An 18,603-nucleotide genomic window follows, 5' to 3' on the forward strand; every position below is an offset into this window, starting at 1 on the left:
TAAAGAGATCTGATCATGGAACCTGGGTGTGTAGGAAAGGGCATCTTGGTCAGAAGGAAACAGAAATGGCTAGCACCAAATTCAACTCTATTGGCATGCTTGCTCCCACTTGCTTGTTTACGGGATTCACAGGGGCTGATTCGAGCATCCATCCCATGAATACAAGGTGGCAACCAGAGAGCTAACTCTTCTAGTCCAAATCAGTGATAGCATTGTCTCCCTGATCTTCCAAATAAATCTAGGCGTGTCTACTGAGTTACCACTCCATCAAATGCATCAGTCTTTTCTCCATATCCAGAACAGCAAATGTGTACTGGGCCCTTGCTAAGTGCTGGCCCTCCACTAAAGGCACCTTGCATAATTCTCCCCAGCTCTCATTATTCCCATTTTACAGATGAGGGGCCTGTCGAGAATGCAGTACAGCATGGATTAGTACTCAGGCAGCCTGGTTCCCAAACTTGCAGGTTTCACCATCACATTTTACTGCTTCTTTTCTCTGCCACTTTAGGCAACTCCATGTTGTAGTTCATCTGACATGGATAATAACTCAGCACCTCTGCAGTCACTCGTAAACTGAGACTTGTTTACAAAGCTGGCCCTGTAGTTATTGATGCAAAGGAGGTTCTAGTTCACAACAATGAGTAGAGGTTAAAAAACAAAAAACAAAAGAAAACGAAGCTGTTGCTAACAATTCCCTACATATTGCAATGGAAACCAGTCATTTTGTTCTCATTTTGTGAAAACGGGAAAAGCCGCCAAGTTACCAGCAATACAAGCAGTCATGGTCAACAGGTACTTGCTGGGATTTGGAGCTCTTCTTGAGTCACCCGCTGTAAAGAAAGTTAAGTAATTGAGGATGCTTTCCTATAGAAGGGAGTTTTTACATTGCAAATATCTATCAGTGCATCACTTCTCTTTTCCAAAAATAGGACTTTTATTCCCATCTATTTTGTTCTCCTTCAAAGAGGAACTGCATTTGAATAAAAGCTCAAGTACCACCTGCAGCGCTTTGGCACATGCACGCTGAAGTTATTTCTGAAATGGGGGACTGTGGGGTTGGGGCAAGAGCAAAGTGTACTTAGGATGCTCTGAATTTAAACTTAAGCCACCATGTGTGATTCCTGTGTACCTTAAATACCAACTCCGTGGGAAGGTTTCCTAGATGTACCATAGCCTTTTCCAAGGCCATCCCCGGAGGCAAGTGCCTGCAGTATTCTGTATCTAACAAATACAGTATGATTAAAAGAGGCATCAACACAACCTAGACACTAAGAGAGTGGGGAGAGACTTTATCTTAGAACATCTAAAGCCTAGGAGGCTGAAAAATTGAAAGATGAAGGAAGAGAGATTACTACAGGAGGCCTTCTTCAAGGTGTGGGGCTCACAGCTTTTTCAAGCATTAGCAAGAAAAGGAATCAAAGAGATGCCTTCTTCTCCCTCCTACAGCTTTGAAGCTCTGGCCTTCCTGAAGCTGAAGCCCACACTGACCTTTATGAGAAAGGTAGAGCATGGTTTAGTACTTGATCTTTGTTTTCCCTTGGAAGTAACAGCCCCACCTGCCTGTTTTCTGAAGCTGGCCTGGTCCTGCAATGGGAGTAGTTCCTTGTCTTTTCTATAGATGAGAAAGCAGATGTTAGACACTGCTCTTAGGGAGCCCTGAAAATGAGTTATAATGATGCGAGCCTCAAAAGCAAATCTAACACTCAGGTCTATCCTAAAGTGACTTTGCCACCTAACTAAAGCTATACGGCCTGAGTATATTGAAACTAGATTCTTTGTCAAAGAAATTCCTTGAGATTCAACTGTTCTCTTTAAAATCATGATCTTCTTTAAAATTATGAAGGGGACAGTGTCCAATTCTCTCCTCTTCTGGATTATTTGGAGAGTTTCCAAAATAAGGTGTCCCTGATGTATTGTCTTGGGACCATCTGTAACTGAATAAACTATGGTACCTGTTAAAAATTCAGTCCTTGGCTGGGCGCATGGCTGGCGCCTGTAATCCCAGCACTTTGGGAGGCCGAGGCGGGCGGATCATGAGGTCAGGAGATCGAGACCATCCTGCCTAACATGGTGAAACCCCTTCTCTACTAAAAATACAAAAAATTAGCTGGGTGGGTTGGCAGGTGCCTGTAGTCCCAGCCACTCGGGAGGCTGAGGCAGGAGAATGGTGTGAACCCGGGAGGTGGAGCTTGCAGTGAACTGAGATCACACCACTGTACTCCAACCTGGGTGAGAAAGTGAAACTCTGTCTCAAAAAAAAAAAAAAAAAAATCAGTCCTCAACCCCACGTCAAACCTCTCCCCCATCTCAGACCTACTAAGTCAGATTCTCTGGAGGTGGGGCCTGGGAATTTTTGCAAATTTAGAGGATTCTGAGACATGCTAGTGTTTGGGAATTACTGGCTGTGAGAATTAGACTACCACTTTCTCAGAAAAATTTGGCCCAGGTGAGATCACAAACTTTTTTTTCCAGCACCCTCATGCTATTATGTCAACAAGACACTAGGGCGTTGCAGATCCATTACAGAACAAAAGATCTGAACATAGAGTGGTGGGAACCAGTTTCCTTAAATGCCTCTGCCTTGCTAATAGTGCTGGTTGCTGCTTAATGGTAGTTTGCTATGAACAAAAGGAACAGAGACTGGATGTGCAGGTGAATCTGCAATTGCCATGGAAACAGCAGCCATTATCACCAGAGAAGATCCCCTCTTAGGCAATCCTGCCATTCCGTTCAAAAACCCCAGCTTCGGCTTACTTTAGATTAGAAATCATGCTTTCTTGAGGCATGCTTCCGAGGGTTTATAAATGTGTATCCAAAAAAGAAGTAAATAGAGAATCATACTGTTTTCTTCTCTTACGTATCTTCCAAAAGCATTCCAGCATAATCCAAACAGGATGGGAATTCTCATCTCTTGGCACAAATCTCATTATCATCCCTTCCATGTAGGGGAATAGGAGGGGTTGAGATGTTATGCCCAGACCGTTTATTCCCCAAAGAAGACCACCAGAGTCCAGAGTCAAAGCCAAGCAGCAAGGATCTTTACTGCAAGTTCGAACTTGGTCCCTCCGTTCCTCAACGTACAAGAGGGCCCCGAACAATGTGTGTGCTCGCTTTTTATAGCCCGATGTAAATAGGATATGTAAAGTCACAGAGGAACAAGGGAATTCTTTTGGTTACAGCATCACAATTGGTTAACATTTTAAGTTATACATTTAGCAGTTTTCTATTGGTTCCCGCGCTTTCAGTAAAACCGTAAACGGTTGTGACCTTATTGGGGGTCTCCCCAGGTGGTGTTTTTCCAAAGTTGAGATATATGGTGTGTTTGTACTGGGACCAGGAAGTTGAGATATATGGAGTGTTTGTACTGGGCCCAGGAAGTTGAGATATATGGTGTGTTTGTACTGGGCCCAGGAAGTTGAGATATATGGAGGAATGTGTTTGTACTGGACCCAGGGCTGAGGAATGTGTGAATTGTGTGAATGTGTCTGTGTTGGGCCCAGGAAGTTGAGATATATGTTTGTACTGGGCCCAGGGCTGAGGAATGTGTTCTTTCAGAGTTTGGGGTTGAAATAATTCATTTGCCTTCTTCCTTCCCCTATTTAATTAGTAGACCTAGTAATAAATGCATCTGCACCAGGATTTTAATTAAGTTAAAATTTTAAAACATTGTTTATACTGAGTTTAGAGGAAGTTTTAAAAGTGTGACTGTGATGGAAACAATGCCACACTTATGTTCTAAAAACCTAGATGTTAATACGGAGCATATCACGCACAGTAAACACTGGATCTTACCTTATGCATTGAACATTTTATCTTTGCCTAAAATGGAAAAATAACAGCAACTCAAAGCATATGTGCTTATCACATAGGAAATAAAGTTCAGTAGGCTGTGTCCTCACCAAGAGAACTTTCCACGTTTTCTTCCTTCCAGCTCAGAAACCCAAGTGCTCTCTGAGTATATGAACCCTCCTCAGGGGCAGACTCATATTCACTAAGCCCCAAAATGGAATGCCAGATTATTCATTTATAATGAGAAGTACCTCTCCCAGGAACAGGAACACTCATGGATTGTATAACCAGCCCTTCCTCCCCAGGTTGGTAGTCCTACAGGGCAGGCCAAATAATATGGTGGTCAAAATGCCATTTTGTTTTTTTACAGTCAGAAAAAGAAAACTATTGTAAGAAATGGAATACTAAAAGCCCTTGTAACAGATCCATTTCCGTAGGCAAAATGACAGAGGAAGTCAGATAATAATCAAAGATTGCCTGGAGAGCAGGAAATCAGAACAAAGAGAGTTCTCCAGATAAATCCAATGCTAATGGCATCAGGCTGAGATGGCCTGAGGCTTCACCTACATGATGGGATTGGTCCAGCCAATAGGAGGGGGATTATTTCATCTCCTCTGGACAATGGTTTGGAGGGTCCTGCCCACTGTTCTTATGATTACATTTTCTATTCCTTATGATTCTAATCTCCAAGCTGACCACCATGCTCCTGATTTTCACATTATTTCTTTAGCTATGCTTAATATTAGTCAGTTTACTGTCTTGCAGGCTGAAGAACATTGTCTTTGTAATGGCTTTGCATATTCCACATTCCGTATTCTATTCTGTACCATTTTGTGTGGAGTTTATAGTTTAATTCTGTGCCACCTCCTTCATTTTAATTTTTTGAGAGCATCCTTTCTAAAGTTCCAGATAGGTGGACAACATAGCTGCGTACAATGTTATATTCCTTCTGATTTGCAAGTGACCCCAGCAAGTATTTGAAAAGATAGTAATAAATTCCCACTCTGTCTCTTTCTTAGCATGGATTTGGTTCAGACTGAGCTATGCTGAGCCACCTTCGAATGCCCATTGCAAGGATGTCAGTGGTTCCTTGGGAGATGCTGTCTTCCTTATTGCTTGCCTTCTCCAGTTACCGTTCATTCATCACCAGTTACTCATTAGGTGAATGCTTGTATCTTAAACTGAGAGGGCTAGTGGTGAAATAAGAGAGTTCCCTTATCCCCCTCACAGAATGTGCAACAAGGGTATGGCTTGCTCCTTCTGTAGCCCCGCTGCTCAGACTCGTAGCGGGGCAGGTACAGAGGCAGTAGGGAGCACTTTTGGGCTCCAGCCCCTCAGCAGTGTCTATGAGTGGGTGTCTGCGACTTCCGAAGCCCCAGCACGTGTGTGTTGCAGTGTCCTCTTTCAGCTTAGCCATCTGCAGATGGCTTGTGCTAATCAGTTCAATAAACCCTCTGCCTTATCGAGAGGGCAGGGGGCCAGTGTGACAGCCTTCTGTATCCCGAGTTCTTGTCCAGTGTATCAGAAGAATTAGATCACATGTGGGCTGGAAGGATGAGTGCAAGGTTTTATGGAGTGGTAGAGGTGGCTCTCAGCAAGATGGATAGAGAGCTAGAAGCAGGGGATGGAGTGGGGAGAGTGGTCTTCCCCTGGAGCTGGGCTGCCCAGTGGTTGACTCTTCTCTGACTCCTCCAGGCTGAACTCCCCTGGGCCTCCAGGCGTCCTTCCTCTTCTCTCTTTCTCTACCACGTTGTTCCATTGTCACTGGTCTGCTGGTTCCAACATTCAGCCACTTGTGTCTGTGCCCGCTAAGATCTCAGGTTTATATGGGCACAGGATAGGGGGGCATGGTGGGCCAAAGTGGTCTTGGAAAATGCAACATTTGGGCGTGAAAACAACAGTGCCTGTTCTCACTTAGGTCTGCATGCACAGGCCTGAGGGTGGAGCCCTTCCAGGGATCCCGCCCTTCTCTACCCAGCACTTCCCTGCCTCCCTCCTGTATCCGGGCAGATGGGAATGGGGCAAAGCAGAGCCTGAGCAAGGGAGTGCGGATGGAGACATAGATCTCCAGGACCACAGAAAAGAGGCCGTTAGAGAGTTTTTATTTCAATTTGTTTTATTAAAATTTTTTATTTGTTGGACTGAACATCTATTGCACGAATATACCTAATTTTGCACATAATTTATTCATTGTCAGATACATTCTAGTTGTAAAAACTAAAGTAGAGGTTCCTCTTCAAAGACTTTCCTCCCCATTTAATTAGGAATAAATAGTCACTTCTCTTAGAAGCAAAATTTATTTGAAGACCTGTGCTAACATTGTTAAATATCTGCTAGCCGTGGTAAAGAAATCAATGTGCTTTATGTTCTTAGCTTCCACAATTTAGCCTAAATATTTGCCCTGGCATGCTTATACTGGTCCAAGCAAGCACTGGGTCATAGCCGGTTCTTCTCTTCCTTATGGGAAGGTGTTTTTACCTTTCTTAGCATTCCACAAGTTACTTCCTCCTTCCTTTGTTCTCCTCTGCCTTTACCTCTTTTAAAAAGTTCTAAGTTACTAGCCAATCGGGACAAATACAGAATGTGAGGTCCGGTTCCAGTCAACGGAAACCAGACACAGCAGTAGGGTGGACGCATCCGGTTATAAACGACCCTGTCTCCTTTGTTCAGTGCACTCTCACGGCAAAACTGCTGGCGAGTGTACCCTTTCTGCAGGAAGTAAAAATGGCCTTGCTGAGGAAATTAAATTTATGTTCAAGTGCTATTTCTTTATGGCACCAGGAAACAGGCATTTTAAACATTGCAAAACAGAAGGAAGAACACTTCATATGATCCCTGGGGACTGAATGCTTTCTTTATGTTACTGGGGGAAAGGAGCTTGGGACTCAAGTTCTTCTGAAAGCTTCATCCTGGAATGAAGCTACCTCCCAGAAATGAAGACCAAAAAATAGAAATAAAATAGTAAACAAACAGGGTCACTCATTCTCTAGATTGCAAAAGATATGTGGGAAATAAGGGGCTTGAAGAAGTAGGAACCTATTTGAGAAGTCCAGACCCCACTCCCGGCTGCCCTTTGACCCTTTCTCTACTTTTAGCATACGAATGAACTTCACTTTGTGAAGCAGAGCCTGCTAGTTCTTGGCTGCTGGGCCTTCCTTAGGGTTTCTGCAAGGAAAATGTGAGCACAGCATTCAGCATTCACCCTGGGAGACAGCAGACTTCTGGAGTGGCCATAGCTTTCTCTGTGTCGTATTTGTGGGCCTTGCAGCAATCTAAATGCACAGGAGAATTCCAGCCTGGGCTTCTGCTATCTCCAGAAAACTGGAGGTCGGACTTGAATGAGGATGACAAAGGAGTCTTGGGGTTTTGCTGAAAAAGGCTGGAGTTGTTCAACATTACTCACTGTCTGTACTGAGAGCTGTTTTGGTCCAGTCTGAACAGGAAGGAAATAACCCCAGAGACTACTCATCAGGTTCCACAGTGACAAGGAAAGGAAAATATATAATGTGCTTCAGGATCTAGCCAGAGTTAAAGCCTACGAATTAAGTAGAGGCAACTCAGGCAAAAAGACAAATCTACCAATTTTAGGTCAAAATATGAAGATCCTGCAGTCTTCGCAATCTAGAAACAAAATGATGCTGAATAGGCTTCAGGATTCGCATAATCGTTGATAAAAAAGTTGAATTGAGGGCCGTGCACGTGGCTCATGCCTGTAATCCCAGCACTTTGGGAGGCTGAGGTGGGTGGATCACGAGGTCAGGAGATTGAGATCATCCTGGCCAACATGATAAAACTCCGTCTCTACTAAAATACAAAAAATTGGCCGGGCATGGTGGCGTGCGCCTGTAGTCCCAGCTACTCAAGAGGCTGAGGCAGGGGAATCTCTTGAACCCCAGAGTCAGAGGTTGCAGTGAACCGAGACTGTGCCACTGCACTCCAGCCTGGCAAAAGAGTGAGACTCCATCTCAAAAAAATAAAGTTGAATTGAATACATATTTTCTGAACAATTATTAAACTTCTATGTAGGAGGGAAGGAGAAAGTAAGAAAAAGTGGAAAGACTGGGGAATATTTTATCATTTGGATATACCAGAGTACTTTTAATTATTTTTAACTGAACCATAGAACCACCGGAACTACCAAATCTACACTGACTGATTGGTGGAGATAATATATATACACACACATGCACGCACGCACACACACATCTGCAAATTTAGAGAATTTATATATAAATATATGCATTCATATTTATAATGTAAATAAAAAACAAATGTATGTATATATATATATATATATTTAAGTTGAAGGATATAACAAGGTTAGTCTATTAGCATATACCATAAAATAACATCCAAATAAAGACGGAAGGTGGGCCGGGTGCAGTGGCTCACGCCTGTAATCTTAGCGCTTTGGGAGGCTGAGGCAGGTGGGTCACCTGAGATCAGAAGTTTGAGACCAGCCTGGCCAACATGGCAAAACACTGTCTCTACTAAAAATACAAAAATTAGCTGGGCATGGTGGTGCACACCTGTAATCCCCTCTACTTGGGAAGCTGAGGCAGGGGAATTGCTTGAACCTGGGAGGGAGAGTTTGCAGTGAGCCAAGATTGCACCATTGCACTCCAGCCTGGGTGACAGAGCAAGACTCCCTCTCAAAAAAAAAAAAAAAAAAACAAAGTTGGCAGGTGGAAATAACTCCATAATTTGAGTTCAATTGCTTGTAAAATGTCTACCTCAATAGCAGTAGAAGCCCAATATGTAGATAAATCCTTTCTTTAAATCAGTTATAGTGCTGAATTCATCCCTACATCTACATACTCTACTTGTGAAATAGTTCCTATTGCAAGTAAATTCATATTCGAAATTTAGAGAATGGGCCAGGTGTGGTGGCTAACACCTGTAATCCCAGTCTTTTGGGAGGCTGAGGAGGGCAGATCACTTGAGGTCAGGAGTGTGAGACCAGCCTGGGCAACATGAGAAAACCCTGTCTCTACTAAAATACAAAAATTAGCCAGGTGTAGTGGTGGGGGCCTGTAATCCCAGCTACTTGGGAGGCTGAGGCAGAAGAATCGCTTGAACCCGGGAAGCAGAGGTTGCAGTGAGCTGAGATTTCACCACTGCACTCCAGCCTGGATGACAGAGTGAGACTGTCACAAAAACAAACAAAACAAAATTTAGAGAATGTTTTCAATTCCATTAAAAGAATACAAATAGTCTGTGACTCACTAACTTAAAACAAAGCATCAACACTGGAAAAATTCCAAAGGTATCTATTGTATTTTCAGACTCGACCTGTTTGAATCATCCATCCAACTCCACATGAACTAATTAGCAAAACTAAAGTTTCTAGGGTGGACAATGGTGTCCCTGAATAAAGTCCTTTTCATTCATCTGCTTGGAAGGATACCTAGCCTGATAGCCAACCCTTACCTTGCTCACCTGAGAGCAAAGCCTATCATCCCACAGCCCTGCCTGCTTACCCCTTGCAGAATCTCAATCTGAAGAGTTTACAACAAAAGGAAGACAAAAGAAAGCCACATTAGCTACTCAGGCTCTCCTTCTCACACGTGAATAGATAAATTACGACTGTTCTCTTCATTGGAAGAGATGAAGAGAACCAGCAACAAGAGAGACCAAGATAAATCATCAGAAACACTGAAATAATTTGGGAAACGAAGCAATTGTAATTAAAATACTCAAATGAAATTCATAACCAAGGATAAGTTTCTGTTAAAAAGGAGCAATCAGAAAACAGAAGAAACCATTAGAAATTATTTGTTATTGACATAAAAAACACACTAGAAGAATGGAAAAATCAAGGAAATTTCTCAGACTTTAGAACAAAAAGACAAAGAGATAAGAAGGCAGGGGCCAAGATATAAGTGAAGAGACAATTTAATGTTTTGTGTATTTTACCACAATATTTAAAAGCTAAAAGACCAATTCAGCATGAGTCTAACATTAGACAAATCAAATTTCAAGAAAGGACAGAGATAATGAAGAAGACAAAATTATCAAATAAATAATGAAAATATGTAAAGCCTCTTGTTCATAAATGTTCAGATTGAAAGGATCTACTAAATACCCAGTTCACAAATTTAAAAATACCTACTGATAGACACATTACTATGAAATTTCAGAGCACTAAACATATAGAGACTATCTCAAAATCTTTCAGAAAGTAAAACCAAGTCAGACACAAAAGAACAAGCCAGACCAGCATCTGATTTCTCATTAGTAACAGTGGGTGCTGAAAAAAGTGGACTTATACTTTCAAAAGTCTAAGGAAAAATAACATTCCACCAGTTGTGGTGGGATTATATCCTGAAATATTAATCATATGTTTCCTGTATGTTTCTTTCCCTCTTTACACCCCTAGGTGTAAAACAGATTTACAGATTTAAAGCTAAATAGAGGTGGGAAGACTATTTTTTTCCCCCCACTTGCACTCCTAGACTGTTTTTTTCTTCCATTAAGTTCTACTCAGATAGGAATAAGTCACCCACTTTGGAAGCAGTAACAGAGTCTATAAAATTAAAAGGGTGAGGTGTTCAGCCAAAGGATATGTCTGCATGCTTGCCGAGTTAGTTTTTCCACTCTAAAGACTACATAGGCTGGGCCGGGTGCGGTGGCTCAGACCTGTAATCCCAGTGCTTTGGTGAGGCTGAGGTAGGTGGATGATGAGGTCAGGAGATCGAGACCATCCTGGCTAACATGGTGAAACTCCGTCTCTACTAAAAATACAAAAAATTAGCCAGGCCTGGTGGAGGCCACCTGTAGTCCCAGCTTCTCGGGAGGCTGAGGCAGGAGAATGGCATGAACCTGGGAGGCAGAGCTTACAATGAGCCGAGATTGCGCCACTGCATTCCAGCCTGAGCGACAGAGCGAGACTGTCTCAAAAAAAAAAAAAAAAAAGACTACATAGGCTGGGGGCGGTGACTCACTTCTGTAATCTCAGCACTTTGGGAGGTCAAGGGAGCATATCACTTGAGGTCAGGAGTTTGAGACCAACCAGGCCAACATAGTGAAACCCTATCTCTACTAAAAATACAAAACTTAGCTGGGCATGTTGGCATATGCCTGTAATCCCAGTTCCTCAGGAGAATGAGGTGGGAAAATCACTTGAACCTGGGAGGCAGTTCAAGCTATGATGTTTTCTTTATTCCTGTCTCTAAGTGGTCTTGTTACTGGGGGTCTTTGTTCTTAGAGCTCCCAAGATGGTGGTGGGCGGCTCCCAAGATGGCACAAGCCTTTTGTTCTTTGACCTGGGGTTCTTGGTCTCACGGATTCTAAGGAATGGAACCTTGGGCCATGTGGTGAGTGTAATAGCTCTATTAGAAGCCGTGAGTCACGGAAGATAACGGTGGAACCCAGAGACAAGCATTCAGCTTGATTAGGATGAACCCTGGCACTTAGCCGTGCAGGAACAATGGCAGTCTTTAGCCTGATCTGGAGCCGCAATGGGTGCCTTGCTGGGTCAGGAGCGCAGCAGACACCCTGCCAGATCCGGAGGGGTGAAAGTCAACAGAGGGTCTGCAATAGCAGCAATCAGCAGTGACAGACGGCAAGAAAAAGCTCAGCCTGAGTCGCAACAAACATGGACCAGAAGGTGTGCAGTTGCAAGATTTAAGAGCGAAAACAGAGCTCCCATGCAACGAGGGGATCCAAAGGGGGCTGCCCACTCCAGGCTCGAATGCCTGGGGTTTATATCTCAATCATTGTCCTTCCCTCTGTGCTCTCAGGCGATATATGATTTGACTATTTCTTTACTTCCTGCTTTTAGCCTAATTTGTATTTTAGTGAGTCCTCTTTACTACCTGATCGGGTTGAGCTGAGTTACAAGCCCCTTGTTTAAAGGTGGGTGCGGTCACCTTCCCCAGCTAGGCTTAGGAATTCTTAGTTGGCCTAGGAAATCCAGCTAGTCCTGTCTCTCAGTCTCTCTCCCTTTTTCTTCCCTCTGCATTTTATCTAGTGTTTGTTTGTTTGTTTTTTGAGAGAGAGTCTCACTCTGTCGCCCAGGTTGGAATGCAGTGGCATGATCTTGGCTCACTGCAGTCTCTGCCTCCTGGGTTCAAGCAGTTCTCATGCCTCAGCCTTCTGAAGAGCTGGGATTACAGGTGTGCACCACCACACCCGGCTGATTTTTTGTGCTTTTAGTAGAAACAGGGTTTCACCATGTTGGCCCGGCTGGTCTCAAACTCCTGGCCTCAAGCCAGGCGTGAGCCACACCGCCTGGCCTAAAAAGGTGATATCGATGGAAAAGATGAAATAAGCTAACAGATGATATGATAGAAAGGATTTGTTGAAGCCAGGGCTTTAAGAAGAAAACAGAGGCCGGGCATGGTGGCTCATACTTGTAATCTCAGCACTTTGGGAGGCCAAGGCGGGCGGATCACAAGGTCAGGAGATCAAGACCAACCTGGCTAACACAGTGAAACCCCGGCGTTACTAAAAATATTAAAAATTTAGCCAGGTGTGGTGGCGGGTGCCTGTAGTCCCAGCTACTTGGGAGACTGAGGCAGAAGAATGGCGTGAACCCGGGAGGCGGAGCTTGCAGTAAGCCGAGATTGCGCCACTGCACTCCAGCCTGGGCAACAGAGCGAGACTCCATCTCAAAAAAAGAAGAAAACAGAGAAGAGTACATTTAGAAACTTTAAAATAAAACTCTACAAGAAAAGGAAATCCAAATATGTAGCAAGCTCAAATGCATAATTGTTTTAAGACATTTTTTAATTGTAAGAAAAGAAAATTCATTTGACTTTGAGGAAAAGAAATTGTCCTACTGATCCCGAGTGTATCATTTGGACCAGTAAAGAAGTAAAGTGTTTCTAGCATATAACTTGAGCCAGCATTTGCACAGGCCTAATAACACAAAAGCTGCTTTTTTGGCTTGCAAGGAAGACTAGACTGTGGTAGCAGAGCAGAATACAAATCGGTAATCTCAATCATGCAAAAAGGTAATTGACAAAAAAAAAAAAAAAGGCCATGGAAGAAGGAGGAAAGCTTGAAAAAAGAATGGGAGTACCAACATCTTTTTTTTAAGCTAAGACTCAATAGATAATGCTGAGAGTTGATGGCACAAGAAATAGAGGCATAAATAAATTATTCATACTCACAAAGGTAATCAGTGGAAAAGCTGAAAGAAAAATATAGCACAAGACAGACATCCAGCATTGAAAGGAGTAAAAGAGAGCATCAAATATGAGAACAGTTACAACAGAAATATTGTTCGAATGTTGATTTAGGCAGTTCAGGCTGCTATAACCAGCTACCACAGACCGGGTGCCTTAAACAACATTTATCTCTCAACAGTTTTGGAGGCTGGGAAGTACAAGATCAAGGTGCTCGTAGATCCCATATCTGGTGACATCCTTCTTCTGGATTTGAAGAGGGCCATCTTCTCATGGCGGAGAGAGAGGGGAAGCAAGCTCTCTCATGTCTCTTCTTGTAAGAGCACGAATCCCATCATGAGAGCTCCACCCCCACAACTTAATCACCTCCCAAAAGCCCCATCTCCAAACAGCATCCCACTGGGGATTAGGGTTTCAACATGTGAATTTTGGAAGAATACAAATATTTGGTCCACACCATTGACTATGGAAAATAGATTTGAGACTAGACAGAGGCGGGAAGGTTTTTTTTTTTTTTTTTTTTGAGACAGAGTCTCACTCTGTTGCCCAGGCTGGAGTGCAGTGGTACCATCTCAGCTCATTGCAACCTCCATCTCACGGGCTCAGGTGATTCTTCTGCCTCAGCCTCCCGCGTAGCTGGGACTACAGACGCCCACCATGGCAACCAGCTAATTTTTGTATTTTAGTAGAGACGGGGTTTCAACATGTTGGCCAGGCTGGTCACGAACTCCTGACCTCAGGTGATCTGCCCACCTCGGCCTCCCAAAGTGCTGGGATTATAGGCGTGAGCCACCATGCCTGGCTGAGCACGGCACTTTCATTTATGCCCTAGGTGTACTTATATCAGATGCTATGGACTGAATTTTGTCCCACTCACCCCACCACCAAATTCGTATGTTGAAGCTCTAATACTCACTTCCATGTGACTGTATTGGAGATAGAGCCTTTGGGAAGCAGGGGATGGATTAAGGTTAAATGAGGGCATAAGGGTAGAGCCCTGATCTGTTAGAACTGGTGCCCTTATAAGAAGAGGAAGAGACCAGAACTGTCTCTCTACCATGTGAGGACACAGCGAGATGGTGGGTGTCTGCAAGCCAGAAAGACAGCCCTCATCAGAACCTGACAATGTTGGCACCGTGATCTCAGACTTCTCAAAACTCTGAGAAAATTAATTTCTTCTGTTTAAGAAATACCCAGTCTATGATATTTTGTTATGGTGGCCAGAGCCAACCAATGCACCAGGTTCTACTGCCATGATTTAATATATCTATCTCACCTTCTAGATTCTAGACTCCTTGAGAACAAAGGCCCATATTAATATTAATAGAACTGCCATATAGCGAGGGCCTACTATGTCAGACACTGCACTAGGGCACTCATAACTATCTTGGGTGACAGAGTGAGACTCCGTCACACACACACACACAAAAATCCCTACAACTTCTTAATGTCAGAAGTATTATCTTCACTTTACAGGTAAGAAGCTAAGACCATAGAAGGAGACCTTTTTTTCTTACAGGTAAGGAAAAAAAATAAGGGTCATGGAAGGAGAAGGAAAGCTTTTAAAAAAATGGGGGCACCAACATCTTTTTATTAAACTGAGACTTAATAGGTAATGCTGAAAGTTGATGGCACAAGAAAGAGGTGTAAGTAAGAGGACAAATTATGTGATTTGTCTAAGTTCATTAAAATCCATTCACACCTGGCTCCACACCACCATACTACCCTCCTTATCATCTGTATTTTCTTGCCTCCTAGCAGTTCACACACAGCTGGTTTTCAGAATTTGTTTGTTAATTTTCTGAATAAGTGGAATCCCTATCTCAGGGAAAAGGAGGCTGTTTCTCTTTACAGTAATGAAATTCCTACACTAACATTTTTGAACACTCTTCACCTCCCACAATAATAAATTTTTAAATCCCTCTTTTAGACAGCCCAGCTACATAATTTGTGGAGCTCAGTGCAAAATGAAATTGCAGGACTTACTGTTCAAAAATTGTTAAGAATTTCAAGATGGCAGCAACAGAGTGTTAAACCAAGCCCAGGACCCTCACAGGCACAGGCTGTGTGCCCAAGAAGCCAGCCCTCCCCACCATGACATTTTCCTTCATGTCTTTTGAGGTCAACTCCCAGTCTCTAATCATTACATATGACACTGTTATTTCAGGTGAGATGAGAGACAGTGTGGCTGGGAGTACATCACACACCCATTTTTCCTTTGTTTCTTCGTTTCCTAGAAATGATTCATTAGCCAGATCAAGAACTAGCACTTGAGAGAGAATTCTCAACAGACACACAGAGTTGTGTTCCTAAACAACAAAAAGCATTCGTGGAATGTGCAAAGGAGGCTGAGTGCCTATGATCCAAGTTTTGCTCCAGAAAGGGAAAACACATAAAACTCCACATAAATGTATCATAAAATGAGGAGATATCGTGATCATAGGAGATTAAAACACTTGGCCCATTGCCTTGCAAACAAAGTAATCTTTGAATACATTCAAGAGTTAGCGCCAACATTGCCAACCCTAGTAGAATTGTTCCATAAGGAATGCTGCATTCTCAGCTATTGGCTGTGGAGCTTTAAACCAAGAATTACAAATCCAGTGCCCTTAGGAGGCAGACAGGTACTATGCATGAGTGAAGTCAGACACGTGGGGATGTGGGCAACTGGAGAGCACATCTGGCTCTCCAGGTGCAGCTCTTCCTCTAGTCCAGTCCACCTGATTCTTTTTTATTTTTCTTTTTGAGACAGCTTCTCGTTCTGTTGCCCAGGCCGGAGTACAGTGGGATGATCAAGTCATCCCCCCACCCCAGCCTCTCAAGTAGCTGGGACTACAGGCATGAACCACCACGCCCCACTAATTTTATTTTTTGTAGAGATGAGCTTTCACTATGTTGCCCAGACTGGTTTTGAACTCTTGGACTCAAGTGATCCACCCACCTTGGCCTCCCAAAGTGCTAGGGTTACATGCGTGAGCCACCATGCCCAGCACAGATTCATAGGAGTGTGGGCCCATGTGACTGGATCTTCTGAATTTTCAAGAAAATTTTTAAAATGAATATATCTCAAATGGCAAATGTTGGCAACTAATTTTAATAATGAACAAAATCTGTTCTGGTCAAATAAAAGTTGTCTGGGGGTTTGGTAATCGTCATGTGCCCTTAGTTTGATGCAGCCATAAAAAAGAATGAGTTCATGTCCTTTGCAGGGACATGGATGAAGCTGGAAACCATCATTCTCAGCAAACTATCACAAGGACAGAAAACCAAACACCATATGTTCTCACTCACAGGTGGGAATTAAACAATGAGAACACTTGGACGCAGGAAGGGGAACATCACACACCGGGGCCTGTTGTGGGGTGGGGGGAGGGGGGAGGGATAGCATTAGGAGATATACATAATGTAGATGACAAGTTAATGGATGTAGCAATAAAAAAAAAAATTTCTTACAACAGATACCCTAAATCATCTCTCTTAGATTTAAAGTTCCACATATCTCTAGGGCAGGGGCAAAAAAACAAAAAAACAAAAAAACAACAAAAAAAAAAATCCTCATTTTATCATACAGCTTCCTAAGAAAACTAAGTTTGGAGGCCGGGTGCGGTAGCTGACGCCTGTAATCCCAGTACTTTGAGAAGCTGAGGCGGGTGGATCACAAGGTCAGGAGTTTAAGACCAGCCTGGCCAACACAGTGAAACCCCGTCTCTACTAAAAATACAAAAATTAGCCAGGGGCAGTGGCACGCACCTGTAGTCCCAGCTACTCAGGAGACTGAGGCAGGAGAATCGTTTGAACCTGGGAAGTGGAGGTTGGGGTGAGCCAAGATCGCACCGCTGCCCTCCAGCCTGGACAACAGAGCGAGACTGTTTCAAAAAAAAAAAAAGAAAAATCAGTTTGGGACAAGAGCCCCACACACGAATTCATCACAAGAATGCTTGGGTGGCTAGGACATTTGAGTTGGGAAGGACAAAGATTCTAAGGCATTGGTTCTCAAATCCACCACTCCAGGAGACATTTTTGGTTGACATAAGTGGGAGGAGGATGAAAATGTTAGTGGCATCTCGTGGGGGAGAGGCTAGGGGTGCCGCTAAACATCCTACAATGCAGACAACAGTCCTCACAACAAATATCATCCAACCAAAATGGCAATAGTGCTGAGGTTGAGAAACCTAGCTCTAAGGCAATTATTTGTCTTCAGAATGTGGTCCTCAGGGCAAAGATTAATGCAGATCCTTGATACCCAACCCAGCCTACTGAATCATATACTCTGTAGGTAACACCAGATGTGTTGCATTTTAGAAAGCTTCCCAGGTGACGTAAATGCATGCTGAAATTTGAGAGCCATTGAACTGAAACACCAGAATCGAAGGAACTCATTTATATCTAGAGAACATCCATTGTGTGTTTAGCAAGGATGCATGTTCAATGATAACAGAGAGAACTTTTACTTTTAAGCTGCAAAATACTGCACAGCCAAAGCAATGGTATCAGAATAGTCCGCCCACAGTCACAGCCTGTTCCAAAAAGATAGGGGGAGTTAGAAAGAAGAAAAACTGTCATCACGTCTTTAGCCTCCGAGTACAGAAAGTCATGTCTTAGACTGCTGAAGGCATTTTTAAAAGTTTATCAACATGAAAAACAAAACAGCTATGAAAAAATCACAATTTTAAAGGCAACCTATATTCCTCAATGTTGGAAATCCAGGCATTTGTAATTAGCATATATAAAATTAAACAGAATAAATTATAGATATCCTTGCTATGACCTTCAGTACACCTCGTAGCAATTGGAAATTAGTTTAAGCTATATAAAGCCACCTGTTGTGCCAGTTTGTTTTGTTATATTTCATTAGCACAAAAAAATATATTTTAAAGGGAACACGGCCTGGAGCCCTCGCTGTTTTGTGGAGTGTATTAGAAGCTTCTTTTCTCCAGAACTGCTGTTACTCTTGTCTTTCCCTTTGCTGCGTGAAGTCACCACCAGAATGGGCAAACATTACTGATGGAAGTGTGTCTGACCCCTGGAAAGATCTGAATGCACAGTAGGCCGTTGTCCCTAGTGGACATAAATGGAAAACTCACCGCAGAAGCATAAGCTTAGATAAGTGAGATTTTTTTCCCAAAGCTGATGCAATAAGAATTTCCAGGCTGTAAACCCAGACAGAAGGTCTGAGAGATGTAGCTTCCTGGGTAGTAAAATCATAGCCTTGTGTGCATGCTAGCGTACGTTTTTTTCTGACTTGGAGCACAAAAGGCATCTTTGCAGGCCTGGCAAGGTCATGGAACTCCAGAAAGGCCTCCCTAAGATAAAAGGGAGGCAACGGGGAGCCTTTCCATGCTTCCGTGAACTTACCTTGTTTATAACCTTTTTACTGTTTTTTTGTTTTTGTTTTTTTGTCACTGCTTTAGGAGAAAGGCAAAGTAAAATCAGTTGCCTCTAGGACACATTGTCATGATTGCCTGTGGCCTGGCTCAGAGTGGGGAAAAGTTTGAGAAAGATTGCTTAACCTGGGAACTGTGGGTCACAGGGACCTCACTCTCAGAAGCAGCTTTATTCCCACATGTCCACAGAGGAACTAGAGCAATCAAAGGCCCCAGGCCAGAAGGGACAAACTTCAGGGCCTCTCCCTCTCCTCCCCTCCCCTCCCCTCCCAGCATCACCCTTACCGTGTCCTTGGTAA

The sequence above is a fragment of the Piliocolobus tephrosceles genome, chromosome 8 (genome assembly GCF_002776525.5).
Source record: "Piliocolobus tephrosceles isolate RC106 chromosome 8, ASM277652v3, whole genome shotgun sequence".
Classification (NCBI taxonomy): Eukaryota; Metazoa; Chordata; class Mammalia; order Primates; family Cercopithecidae; genus Piliocolobus; species Piliocolobus tephrosceles.